The sequence below is a fragment of the Mesoplodon mirus genome (genome assembly GCF_964341445.2).
Source record: "Mesoplodon mirus genome assembly, chromosome: 3".
Classification (NCBI taxonomy): Eukaryota; Metazoa; Chordata; class Mammalia; order Artiodactyla; family Ziphiidae; genus Mesoplodon; species Mesoplodon mirus.
Window position 1 is genome coordinate 171,878,069 of NC_138978.1, and position 13,489 is coordinate 171,891,557.

Here is a 13,489-nt window from a genome sequence, read left to right on the forward strand (position 1 = left end):
GGTAATTTGATAGGGATTGCACTGAATCTGTAGATTGCTTTGGGTAGTATAGTCCTTTTCACAATACTGATTCTTCCAATCCAAGAACATGGTATATCTCTCTATTTGCTTGTATCATCTTTAATTGCTTTCATCAGTGGCTTATAGTTTTCTGCATACAGGTTTTTTTTCTCCCTAGGTAGGTTTATTCCTAGGTATTTTATTCTTTTTCTTGCAATGGTAAATGGGAGTGTTTCCTTAATTTCTCTTTCAGATTTTTCATCATTAGTGTACAGGAATGCAAGAGATTTCTGTGCATTAATTTTGTATCCTGCAACTTTACCAAATTCATTGATTAGCTCTAGTAGTTTTCTGGTGGCATCTTTAGGATTCTCTGTCTATAGTATCATGGCATCTGCAAACAGTGACAGTTTTACTTCTTCTTTTCCAATTTGTATTCCTTTTATTTCTTGTCCTTCTCTGATTGCCGTAGCTAGGACTTCCAAAACTATGTTGAATACTAGTGGTGAGAGTGGACATCCTTGTCTTGTTCCTGATCTTAGAGGAAATGGTTTCAGTTTTTCACCATTGAGAATGATGTTTGCTGTGGGTTTGTCGTATATGGCCTTTATTATGTTGAGGTAGGATCCCTCTGTGCCCACTTTCTGGAAACTTTTTTATCACAAATAGGTGTTGAATTTTGTCAAAAGCTTTTTCTGCACCTATTGAGATGATCTTATGGTTTTTATTCTTCAATTTGTTAATATGGTGTATCACATTGATTGATTTGTGTATATTGAAGAATGCTTGCATCCCTGGGATAAATCACACTTGATCGTGGTGTATGATCCTTTTAATGTGTTGTTGGATTCTGTTTGCTAGTATTTTGTTGAGGATTTTTGCATCTATATTCATCAGTGATATTGGTCTGTAATTTTCTTTTTTTGTAGTATCTTTTGTCTGGTTTTGGTATCAGGGTGATGGTGACCTCATAGAATGAGTTTGGGAGCATACCTTCCTCTGCAATTTTTTAGAAGAGTTTGAGAAGGATGGGTGTTAGCTCTTCTCTAAATGTTTGATAGAATTCACCTGTGAAGCCATCCAGTCCTGGACTTTTGTTTGTTGGAAGATTTTTTTTTTTTTTTTTTTTTGCGGTACGCGGGCCTCTCACTGTTGTGGCCTCTCCCGTTGTGGAGCACAGGCTCCAGACGTGCAGGCTCAGCGGCCATGGCTCACGGGCCCAGACGCTCTGTGGCATATGGGATCCTCCTGGACCGGGGCACGAACCCATATCCCCTGCATCGGCAGGCGGACTCTCAACCACTGCGCCACCAGGGAGGCCCTGTTGGAAGATTTTAAATCACAGTTTCAATTTCATTACTTGTGATTGGTCTGTTCGTACTTTGTATATCTTGCTGGTTCAGTCTTGGAAGGTTATACCTTTCTCAGAATTTGTCCATTTCTTCCAGGTTGTCCATTTTATTGGCATAGAGTTGCTTGTAGTAGTCGCTTAGGATGCTTTGTGTTTCTGCAGTGTCTGTTGTAACTTCTCCGTTTTCATTTCTAATTTTATTGATTTGAGTCCTCTCCCCCTTTTTCTCGATGAGTCTGGCTAATGGTTTATCAATCTTGTTTATCTTCTCAAAGAACCAGCTTTTAGTTTTATTGATCTTTGCTATTGTTTTCTTTGTTTCTATTTCATTTATTTATGTTCTGATCTTTATGTTTTCTTTCCTTCTACTAACTTTGGGTTTTGTTTGTTCTTCTTTCTCTAGTTCCTTTAGGTGTGAGGTAAAATTGTTTATTTGAAATTTTTCTTGTTTCTTGAGGTAGGCTTGTCTTGCTATAAACTTCCCTCTTAGAACTGCTTTTGCTGAATCCCATAGGTTTTTGGATCATTGTGTTTTTGTTGGCATTTGTCTCTAGGTATTTTTTCATTTCCTTTTTGATTTCTTCAGTGATCTCCTGGTTATTTAGTAATGTATTGTTTAGCCTCCATGTGTTTATATTTTTTACAGATTTTTTTCCTGTAATTGATATCTAATCTCATAGCATTGTGGTCGGAGAAGATTTCAATTTTCTCAAATTTACCAAGGCTTGATTTGTGACCCAAGATATGATCTATCCTGGAAAATGTTCAATGAGCACTTGAGAAGAAAGTGTAATCTACTGTTTTTGAATGGAATGTCCTATAAATATCAATTAAATCTATCTGGTCTATTGTGTAATTTAAAGCTTGTGTTTCCTTATTAATTTTCTGCCTGGATGATCTGTCCATTGGTGTAAGCGAGGTGTTAAAGTCCCCCACTATTATTGTGTTACTGTAGATTTCCTCTTTTATAGCTGTTAGCAGCTGCCTTAAGTATTGAGGTGCTCCTATGTTGGGTGCATATATATTTACAATTGTTATATCTTCTTCTTGGATTGATCCCCTATGTAGTGTCCTTTTTGTCTCTTGTAATAGTCTTTATTTTAAAGTCTAATTTGTCTGATATGAGTATTGCTACTCCAGTTTTCTTTTGATTTCCATTTGCATGGAATATCTTTTTCCATCCCTTTGCTTTCAGTCTGTATGTGTCCCTAGGTCTGAAGTGGGTCTCTTGTAGATAGCATATATATGGGTCTTGTTTTTGTATCCATTCAGCAAGCCTGTGTCTTTTGGTTGGACCATTTAATCCATTCACATTTAAGATAATTATGGATATGTATGTTCCTGTTACCATTTTCTTTATTGTTTTGGGTTTGTTTTTGTAGGTCCTTTTCTTCTCTTGTGTTTCACACTTAGAGAAGATCCTTTAGCATTTGTTGTAGAGCTGGTTTGGTGGTGCTGAATTCTCTTAGCTTTTGCTTGTCTGTAAAGCTTTTGATTTCTCCATCGAATCTGAATGAGATCCTTGCCAGGTAGAGTAATCTTCGTTGTAGGTTCTTCCATTTCATCACTTTAAATATGTCATGCCACTCCCTTCTGGCTTGTAGAGTTTCTGCTGAGAAATAAGCTGTTAACCTTATGGGAGTTCCCTTGTATGTTATTTGTCATTTTTCCCTTGTTGCTTTCAATAATTTTTCTTTGTCTTTAATTTTTGTCAATTTGATTACTATGTGTCTCGGTGTGTTTCTCCTTGGGTTTATCCTGTATGGGACTCTCTGCGCTTCCTGGACTTGGGTGGCTATTTCCTTTCCCATGTTAGGGAAGTTTTTGACTCTAATCTCTTCAAGTATTTTCTCTGGTCCTTTCTCTCTCTCTTCTCCTTCTGGGACCCCTATAATGCGAATGTTGTTATGTTTAATGTTGTCCCAGAGTTCTCTTAGGCTGTCTTCATTTCTTTTCATTCTTTTTTCTTTATTCTGTTCTGCGGCAGTGAATTCCACCTTTCTGTCTTCCAGGTCACTTACCCATTCTTCTGCCTCAGTTATTCTGCTATTGATTCCTTCTAGTGTATTTTTCATTTCAGTTATTGTATTGTTTATCTCTTTTTCTTTGTTCTCTAATTCTTCTAGGTGTTTGTTCTTGAATTCTTCTAGGTGTTTGTTAAACATTTCTTGCATTTTCTCGATTTTTGCCTCCATTCTTTTTTGAGGTCCTGTATCATCTTCACTATCATTATTCTGAATTCTTTTTCTGGAAGATTGCCTATCTCCACTTCCTTTAGTTGTTTTTCTGGGGTTTTATCTTGTTCCTTCATCTGGTACATAGCCCTCTGCCTTTTCATCTTGTCTATCTTTCTGTGAATGTGGGTTTTTTTTCCACAGCCTGCAGGATTGTAGTTCTTCTTGCTTCTACTCTCTGCCCTCTGGTGGATGAGGCTATCCAAGAGGATTGTGCACTGATGGGAGGGACTGGTTGTGGGTAGAGCTGGGTGTTGCTCTGGTGAGCAGAGCTCAGTAAAACTTTAATCCACTTGTCTGCTGATGGGTGGGGCTGTGTCCCCTCCCTGTTTGTTGTTTGGCTGAGGTGACCCAACAGTGGAGCCTACCTGGCTCTTTGGTGGGGCTAATGGCGGACTCTGGGAGGGCTCATGCAAAGGAGTACTTTCCAGAACTTCTGCCACCAGTGTCCTTGTCCTCATGGTGAGCCACAGCCAACCCTTGCCTCTGCAAGAGACCCTCTGACACTAGCAGGTAGGTCTGGTTCAGTCTCCTATGGGATCACTGCTCCTTCCCCTGGGTCCCGATGCACACACTACTTTGTGTGTGCCCACCAAGAGTGGAGTCTCTGTTTCCCCCAGTCCTGTCAAAGTCCTGCAGTCAAATCTCACTAGCCTTCAAAGTCTGATTCTCTAGGAATTCCTCCTCCCGTTGCCGGACCCCCAGGTTGGGAAGCCTGACATGGGGCTCAGAACCTTCACTCCAGTGGGTGGACTTCTGTGGTATAAGTGTTCTCCAGTTTGTGAGTCACCCACCTAGCAGTTATGGGATTTGATTTTATTGTGATTGCGCCCCTCCTACCATCTCATTGTGGCTTCTCCTTTGTCTTTAGATGTGGGGTATCTTTTTTGGTGAGTTCCAGTGTCTTCCTGTCAGTGATTGTTCAGCAGTTAGTTGTGATTCCTGTGCTCTCGCAAGAGGGAGTTACATGGATATTTCTGAAGAAAGAAATGGCATTGCTGGGTCAATGGGTTAAAGGCTGATAACTATTGACAAAATTTCCTCCAGAATACGTTGTAACAATTTTTACACCCACCAATTTTTCACAACCTCCTATCTTTTCATTTGGACCATCCACCTGTCCTCATGCAAACTTGTAGAAGCTCCATTTTGACTGCCTCATTCATCCACGTCTTAATACTCTTTGTAGACACCAATCCCTAGGGATTGTCTACTGTCTGGGACATTCTGTAAAGGATGCAATATTTGCTGATAAATGTGTTGTCCTCTCTCTCTTCAACAATATGTCCCCAATTTCTATATAGACAACAGAAATATATCCAGTTTTTCAATATATGGTTCGAACATGTGGATGTCAAACACTCAACAAGATTTATTTTTAACCATGAAAAGTTTTCCATTTCCTGAGGGCTTGGTGGTAGAGAATGGGGATATAAAAGTAGGATGGAAGTCATTTTTGAGGATAAAGCCTTTTAATTCCATATTCTGAACTGAAACATGCCAGTGGAGCTAAACCAAACACTTCTGGTATCATATTTCAAAATAGTTTACCAACATAATGATAATAAAAACTTGTCTATGTTTAGATTAGAGACCTTACAAAACACTTGAAAGACAAGTGGGGTGTGGATTAATATCCCCATTTAAAACATGAAGAAACTGAGTTTCAGAGAACACAAGTGTCTTGCCCAGGGTCACATTGTAAGTGGCCAAACAGGGACTTAAACTCAGACCTACATTCCAGTTTGAGCTCACAAGAAAGACTGAGGCAGATTAAACAGCACGGTGAATAGTTAAGAGTAAACTTGGCTTCCTTTCCCCTGCCTTCATTCATGTAAGAGTAAGCAAAGTACAGTGGAAAGGGGTACCTTGCATGGGAAAAGGTTGGTAGACAGTTATTTCTTACATAGGTATCTGCTCCTGAATTCTCACCTTGCTGTCTGCTCTGGAACCACCATCCTTCCTAAGATCTTCTCTCGCAGGGATTGACGCTGCCACCTCAACACTGGACCTCTAGGGGAGCACTTATTCCTCCCACCCCTCACCTGACCATGATTAAGTATGAGAGAAAAACCTCAATGACCATTTATTAACTAGCTTCTACGTGCCAATTACTGGACTAGATTCTTTAATATTATCTAATCTAAACTGGACTTATTATGCCCATCTTACATGTCAGGAATGTACAAGACTTTGTACATTCATGTCAATGTACTTTACATGTCAAGACTCCAGTAAGAACAGAATAGTCAAACATGTCTCTTTTCATCTTGAAGTGGCAAAGACGAGTGGCAGATTCCTTTGCATATTAAAATTAAAATGATGCATCAAATGTTAAAGAAAAAATTAAAACAGCAAAATCAAAAATTCCACCAATCTAACACAACTATCTCTGGTGTACTGTCTTATTACGTGCATACATTTTCCTAGAATGTGCAATCGACATGTATGCAAATTTTATGTTCACTTTTAAAATTTAGCATCAGAACCATCTTCCATGTTATCACAATCTTCATAATGAGCATTTTAGTGGTTGCAGAGTAAGTGATTTTCCCCATGGACATTTAGGTTGTTTCCAGTATTTGGTTGTCCAAATCAAATTATGTTTTGTGCTAAGCATTTTGTTACTGTTAAATTATTTCCTGAGAATAAATTCTCAAGAGCCATATTATTGAATAAAAGGGTATAAACATTTTTTATAGCCCTTCCCACATGGTACCACATTACTAGGCAAAAGGGCTCTATTAATCTAAGTGGCACACATAAGTAAGTGCAGAGTTAGATATTTTCAAAAGAAACCATGCTGTTTTCCATTCCTGGCAATTTGATGAGTTAGGAACCTTGAAAGACTCTCTGCATTAAAACAACCAAGATATTGAATAAAATATAAAAGCCATTTTCTTAAATTAATTACTGAACTGACAAGAAAATACAGAATCTAAGATCCTCAAAATGGATTAAAACCAACAACCCTGGAAAGTAAGTACTAAAGCTCTCCTTTACCTTGGGTACTGCTCAACACAGAAGAATACCACATTGATGATTTGTATCCTTTCTTAGTATGATACTTGTATCATATTAAGAAACACATGATTCAATTTGATACATTATTGGTGACATTAAGTTTGATCACTAGATTAAGGTGGTATCTGTCAGATTTCTCCATTGTAAAGGCATCTTTACCCACTTGTAATGAATAAGTTATCTTTAGGGTGTTACCTTGAAACTGTATAAATACCTTGTTCTCCAACCATCTTTACCCAATAGTAATATTATACATCCATTAATAACACTTGCCTGAAAGAAGGTGATTTTTTCCCCATCATTTAAGTACTGTCAAATTCAAACTGCTTGAGCCAATTTGCACTCCCACCAGCTAGGTGTGAATTTCCAATGATCCACATCTTCACCAAACTTGCTAAGGTCAGACTTACCAAGTTTTATCACTGTAATGAGTATGGGATTGTATTTCCTATAAACTGACAGATTTAGACGTTTGCTATAGATTCAGGTTCATTTATCTAGGCAAGGATATTTCATACATGATTCTGTATATTTCCTACTGTATCACGTCAAGAGGCACATAATGTCTGATTGTCAATCAATAGGTAAAAATGTGGTCAACCAGATCTATCAATAGATATAATAATAAGGTTCCCCATCAAAAAAAACAAAAAAACCCTGGTATGTAGCATAACCTATTTTTTATGAAAAAAAGTTTTTTATATGTATTCAAAATGCTTAAAAATAATACTTGCCTGAATTGACTATTACAATCATTTTTGGAAAACAATTTTCTCCTGTTCTGTCACTTCCTCTTTATTTATTTTGATATTCTTCTGTAAATAAGGGCTTCCCCTTCCTTCTTTCTCTATGGGCTCATGGATTCTTTTGTAATCAACATGTTATAATTCATTATTCTCAATATTCTTTCTCATGTTCAAATTGCCCCATATTTGGCCAGTGAGGATTATTTCAAGCTACCCCATATGTCCTTTAGATATGTTCCCATAAGTTTTTGAGCATTTGCTTATTTCTGGCACAGCAAGAAATTCCAGGCTCACTTTGTGCTTTTCCTGCTCCAGACCTGGGGTCAGTCATTTCCCCAAGGAGACCTTTGTCCTTTTAGTGGAGAATAGTAATGAGAAATTAAGTTCTGACAATAGGTGTGCATATTTCTACTAGGATTGCCACTGAATCTAGGCCCTGTCAGACAGAGCTAGGAGATATATTTTCTTAAGTAATGAGCTTATATGGATATCTCACCATATAAGGGTTGTCAAATCCATATTTTAATTTCCCTTTTCCCATACTGATGATCTTAGTTCCCAATAACATCAATATATTTATTCATTTACTCAATCCTATAACACATGAAAAACAATTTCAGGATTAGTATATCAATTTCACTACCAATAAAACCCTACAAGCTAACATTCAAGAAATGTTTGGCATTTCTTTTTGTCCTTAGAATATATCTGCTGAGCATGTACAGTTAGAGTACTATGCTCCACTGGTACTTGGATTGGCTCTTTTTTTCTCCTCTGAGTTTATGTTATCAATACCGTTAGGGTCAATTATTTCCTGTTTGCATTCAATTTTACATTTTTGTTTTTTCTACTCATGTTAGTTTATTTTTATTTTTTATTTTATTTTATTTTCATTTTAGTGTGTAAACACGAATATAGCTCAAGAGTCAAAACAATATATAGTTATATAGCCAAAGAAGCCGCATTCTCTTCCACTCTATTCCCACTAACACCAGGAGAAAATCAAATTCATTAATTTCTGATTTATCCTTCTTGTGCTTATTATTGCAAAATAAGCAGATGCATACATAGTTACTTAATTTCCCTATTTTTATACTAAAGGTAGCATACTCAAGGATTATATAGTACTCTTCCTTTAGTATTAAAAAAAGGGAAATAAGATAAATAAGGTATGCATCTGTTTATTTTAAAATAAGCACCTTGAGTGGGAGGGAGGGAGATGCAAGAGGGAAGGGATATGGGAACAGATGTATATGTATAACTGATTCATTTTGTTATAAAGCAGAAACTAACACACCATTGTGAAGCAATTATACTCCAATAAAGTTGTAAAAAATTTTTTTTAAATATAAAATAAAATAAGCACCTTGATTTTTTAAAATTAACAATGTAATTGAATAGCACTCCACTGTACAGAGGGTCCATAGTTTATTCAATATCTCCTATTTTGTCCATTTAGATTGTTCCCAATATTTTATTACTAAAAGTAGAGTATAATGAATAATCTTGTGCATATATATATTTATATTGTTGGAGTGTATCTTCACCACAAATTCCTAGAAATTGGATTGCTTGGTCAAAGAATAAATGCATGTGTAGTTTTGCTAGATATTGCTGAATTCCTTTCTATAAGTGGGGTACTGTTTCACATCCACACCAGCAAGGTATGGAAGTGAATGCTTCCCTTCAGCCTCACCAAAAGAGTATGCTGTCAAGCTTTTGAAGAGACCCCCTTTTACATGGTTTGTCCTCGTATGGTCTCTATTCTCTTCCTTGCTCCCACCACTCATAAACTTTATAGTTTATTTTGCCTTGTCAGGACTTTCTTTGATTCTGTTAAGTCTCCAGAAACAGAGCAGACTAGGAGTATGTCATATTTGCCTTGGAATTTTTACATTTACAACATTTTCAGAGAGGCTGCTTACTTGCAATGAGTCTGTTCTGATAGGGAGGTTCTGTTTCATATCCTTAGAACATCTAAACAAATAAAAACATTCCTAAATATAGTGAGCTATGAAACATTCACACTATATCATGCTGAACTTCACAAAAGCAAAGCCAAATTTCTTTTGGAACCGATCACTCAGCAAAACAAATCTCAATACAATTTCTTCCTACCTTGAACTTTTACAAGATTACTTGCAAAAGGGAAAATGAATGTCCAAGCCAGCACCAAAGTTTGGAAGATAGATGTGAAAGATGACAGGAAAACAGCTTACATTTCTGCTTATATAGGTAGGAGGCTGGGAGAAACTTATACTTGCACAAAATGTTTTCATTATTTTTATCAACAGGACTATTTTCATTAGAGAAGAACCAGTGCTTATAGAAACACTTGTCTACACAGTCAGTCCTTGGCACACATTTTGTAATTTGCAGTTTTTCTGAGACTGAAATTTAAATTGTATACACAGCACACAGAAAGGCAAATATATGTTGGTTAGAATGCTCCCCAGGGAGTGAGTCATTTTCTCTAGGGCTCTGTAAGTCTTAATTATGTGCACATAGTTTATAGAGAAAAGGTAAATGCTGTGCATTTATATTTAGATTGTTCCCAATATATTCTATTAAAAATTATACCATAATGAATAACCTTGTGCATATATTATTTTCATACTGTTAGAGATATATCAGAGAATGGTATTGTAGGGGAAAAAGGTATCCATAATCAAGTAGACTGGGAAAATACCAACTTAGACAGATGTGGAACATAGTTCTACTCTGAAGGACTTCTCAGAGCCTTTAACATGCTAACCTGCATTAAGATTCTTTAAGAAGAGAACTATATTATGCAGTGTTTTCAAATGTATTTATGATATTCTTTTCACATCTCTGGAAAGTAGTGTTCCATAGAACATATTTTGTAAACCAGTGCTGTGGTGGCATTTATACAATTAGGAAGTCTGTAAAATCTTGGTACCCATTTCAGAGGAAGGTCAAGTGGCTGCTCTTCTTCATTTTCCAGAATGTAGTCTACCTACTCCAGAGCCTCTGGGGGGCCTTATTGCTTTGCTATGGGCAGCATTTCCTATTTATTTTCCTTCACTCAATCCAGGATCTATTTCTCAAGGAATGGGTTTCATGACACTAGCCTGGAAATTTCCCACCTGTCCAGGCTGATAGGCTCTTTTTTAGGATTGAGACATTGCTAACAATTATTTATTTCCATTCTAAAGACCAGGCAAATTCTTAGTTGCCATCTGTCATAGCCAGCTTTGGCTGATCATCTCTGAATAGCTAAGTCTAAAATTAGCATTTCTAATAGTATTTTACATGGTACTATTTATTGAGTGACTATATCCGCCAAGTGTTTTATTCCTTTTATGTCATCTATTTTTACTTTAAAAAAAGGAAACCCACAGCTTTACAGTATAGAAAGAATTCCCATTTTACAGATACCATACTGCTTTACAGATGATGAACCTGAAGTTCAGAGAGACATGCCTTACTCAAGTTCACACAGCCAGTTCCTGGCAATACCCAGAATTGTTTGTTTTGCTGATTTGACCAAATTTTTATTTTATTTCATGCTGCTTCCCAGTTATTTAGCAAAGCAGAGACCTTAGCCAATTATCTGTTGGAGTGGCAGACCTTCCCTCTGCAGGCACTGGGGTGGGGTGGGCTGAGCTGAGACCAGAGGGTCCTCGGCTAAAGCCAAAGCAGATCAAAGTGGTGAGACTCGTGCCACTGAGACGAGAAGGCCCTCCTCAGCTCCCTCCTGATCCAGGTGGGTGGGTGGTCGCCCTAGCTCTCCTCTCCCCCGCCCCATGGAGAAGACAGAGCTGATCCAGAAGGCGGAGCTGGCCGAGCGCTATGACGATATGGTCACCAGCACTGAAGGCCGTGATGGACCGCGGGCGCCGTGCCGTTAAAGCCGGAGCGCAACCTCCTGTCCCTGGCCTGCACAAATGTGGTCAGGGGCCGCAGGTCCACCTGGAGGGTCATCTTGAACATCCAGCAGAAAACTTACACCTCTGACCAGAAGTTGCAGCTGATTAAGGACTGTCGAGGGATGGTGGAGTCCGAACTGAGGTCCACCTGCGCCACAGTCCTGGATTTGTTGGACAAGCATTTAATAGCCATTGCACCTAATCCAGAGAGTAAGATCTTCTATCTGAAAATGAAGGGAGATTACTTCCAGTGCCTTGCTGAAGTTTCATGTGGTGATGATCAGAAATAAATGATAGATAATTCCCTAGGAGCTTACCAAGAGGCTTAAGCAAGAAAGAGATACATCCCACACACCCCATCTGCCTGGGGCTGGCTCTTAACTTCTCTGTATTTTACTATGAGATCCTTAATAACCCAGAACGTGCCTGCACACTGGCTAAAATAGCTTTTGATGCGGTCACTGAAGAACTTGATACACTGAACGAAGACGAGGCGTGTAAAGACAGTGCCTTCAACATGCAGTTTCTTAGAGACAACTTTATGGACATCAGACAGTGCAGGAGAAGAATGTGATGTGGCAGCAGGGGCAGAAAACTAAGTACATGTAGGGTGTCAGCCTTCTTCCTCTCAAGAAACCGTTCTACAGTAAGTCCCTTACATACGAACCTTCAAGTTGCGAGCCTTCAAAGATGCGAATGTGGTTTGCATGTCCAGTCACGTAAGTTAGTTCACGTGCCTGGCGTACATTGTGACGTGCCTGCGTACTCTACAAGTGGTCGTGCTTTTGTGTACTCTACTGTATAATACTGTATAGAGTACAGTAGTACGGTATCTTTATTTCAAGCCCAGGATGTCTGGAAGCAAGCGTAAAAGCAGTGGTTATGGTAGCTGGTACTGCTGAGAAGAGCCAAGCGATAACGATGGAAACATCGCTAGAGCTAGATCTGCAAAAGGACCACTTCATTGAACTTCCTTGCTGTGCAACATGAGGAGCTTACTAATGAAGACCTGATGGAACTGGAGGCCCAGAGGAAGGATGAAGAGAGACAAGAGGAAGAAGTAAGTGAAGAAGCGAAGAGATTCACGACGCAGGACATGGCAAGGGGGTTTTCTTTATTTGAGGAGGCACTGTTAGTTTTTGAGGCACAGGACCTGAATGCAGAACGGTACACGAAGGTTACAGCAGCCGTTCAGAATGCAATCCAGTGCTACCGTGTCATCTATGATGAGAAAAAAAGAGCTTCTACCCAGACATCACTGGATCATTTTTTCAAGAGGGTAGATGGAATTGAATCCAGCAAGGAACCAGAACCTGTGCCATCAACATCAGGTGTGAGTGAAATTGCAGCTTGCCCTCCATCTCCTGTTGCTGACGATCCTTCAGCTCTGTCATCTCCCACCTCTTCCCCCTCCTCCAGTCAGTAACTCTTCTTGCCTGGTCACTCGATGCCAGCCCTTGTATGCCAGCTGTTGTACTGAACTACTGTACTTTTCAAGGTACTATACTGTAAGATTAAAAATGTTTTCTTTATTTTTTGTGTTTGTTTTTTATGTATTATTTGTGTGAAAAGTATTACAAACCTATTATAGTACAGGACTATACAGCCAATTGTGTTAGTTGGGTACCTAGGCTAACTTTGCTGGACTTATAATTGGACTTATGAATGCGCTCTTGGAACGGAACTCATTCGTATGTAGGGGACTTACTGTACTCATCTCCTTATTTCATTTGGATTTCCTATAGCAAAGAAGCCCATTCATGTGTGTGGAATCAATTGTCTGTAGTCTTTTCACATTGCAGCTTTGGGAAAACTCTTTGATTTGTGTTTGTCTTGGCCTTCCTGGTGTGCAGTTACTGCTGTAGAAAGTATTAATAGCTTCATTTCATATAAACATAACTTCCAAATGCTTATGTAGAGGACTAAAAATATATCTGGTATTTAAGTAATCTGAACCAGTTCTGTAAGTGACTGTGTTTTGCATTACTGTGAAGATATGAAAATGTAATTAACTACAATATAAAGAGTGTTCTACATAACTTCTTAATTTCTACATTCCCTCCCTTACTCTTCTTCAAGGGTTTCCTTTCAGTAAGCAACTTTCCATGCTCTTAATGTATTCCTTTTCGGTAGGAATCCAGAAGTATTAGATTGAATGAAAAAGCATTTCACATTTCTGGGCTGAGAGTCACAAACTGAGATGCCTCTTGTATCATACATGATGGAGGTCTTGTGTATCTATAA

General features: G+C 38.4%; 1 pseudogene across 1 annotated transcript; it reads left to right on the top strand.

Moving 5' to 3' along the window:
- Positions 1-11,122: 11,122 nt before the first annotated feature.
- On the top strand, positions 11,123-11,844 carry LOC309800080 (14-3-3 protein theta-like; annotated as a pseudogene). Its single transcript has one exon. The product of its transcript is annotated as a 14-3-3 protein theta-like (transcript).
- The last annotated feature ends 1,645 nt before the right edge of the window (positions 11,845-13,489 follow it).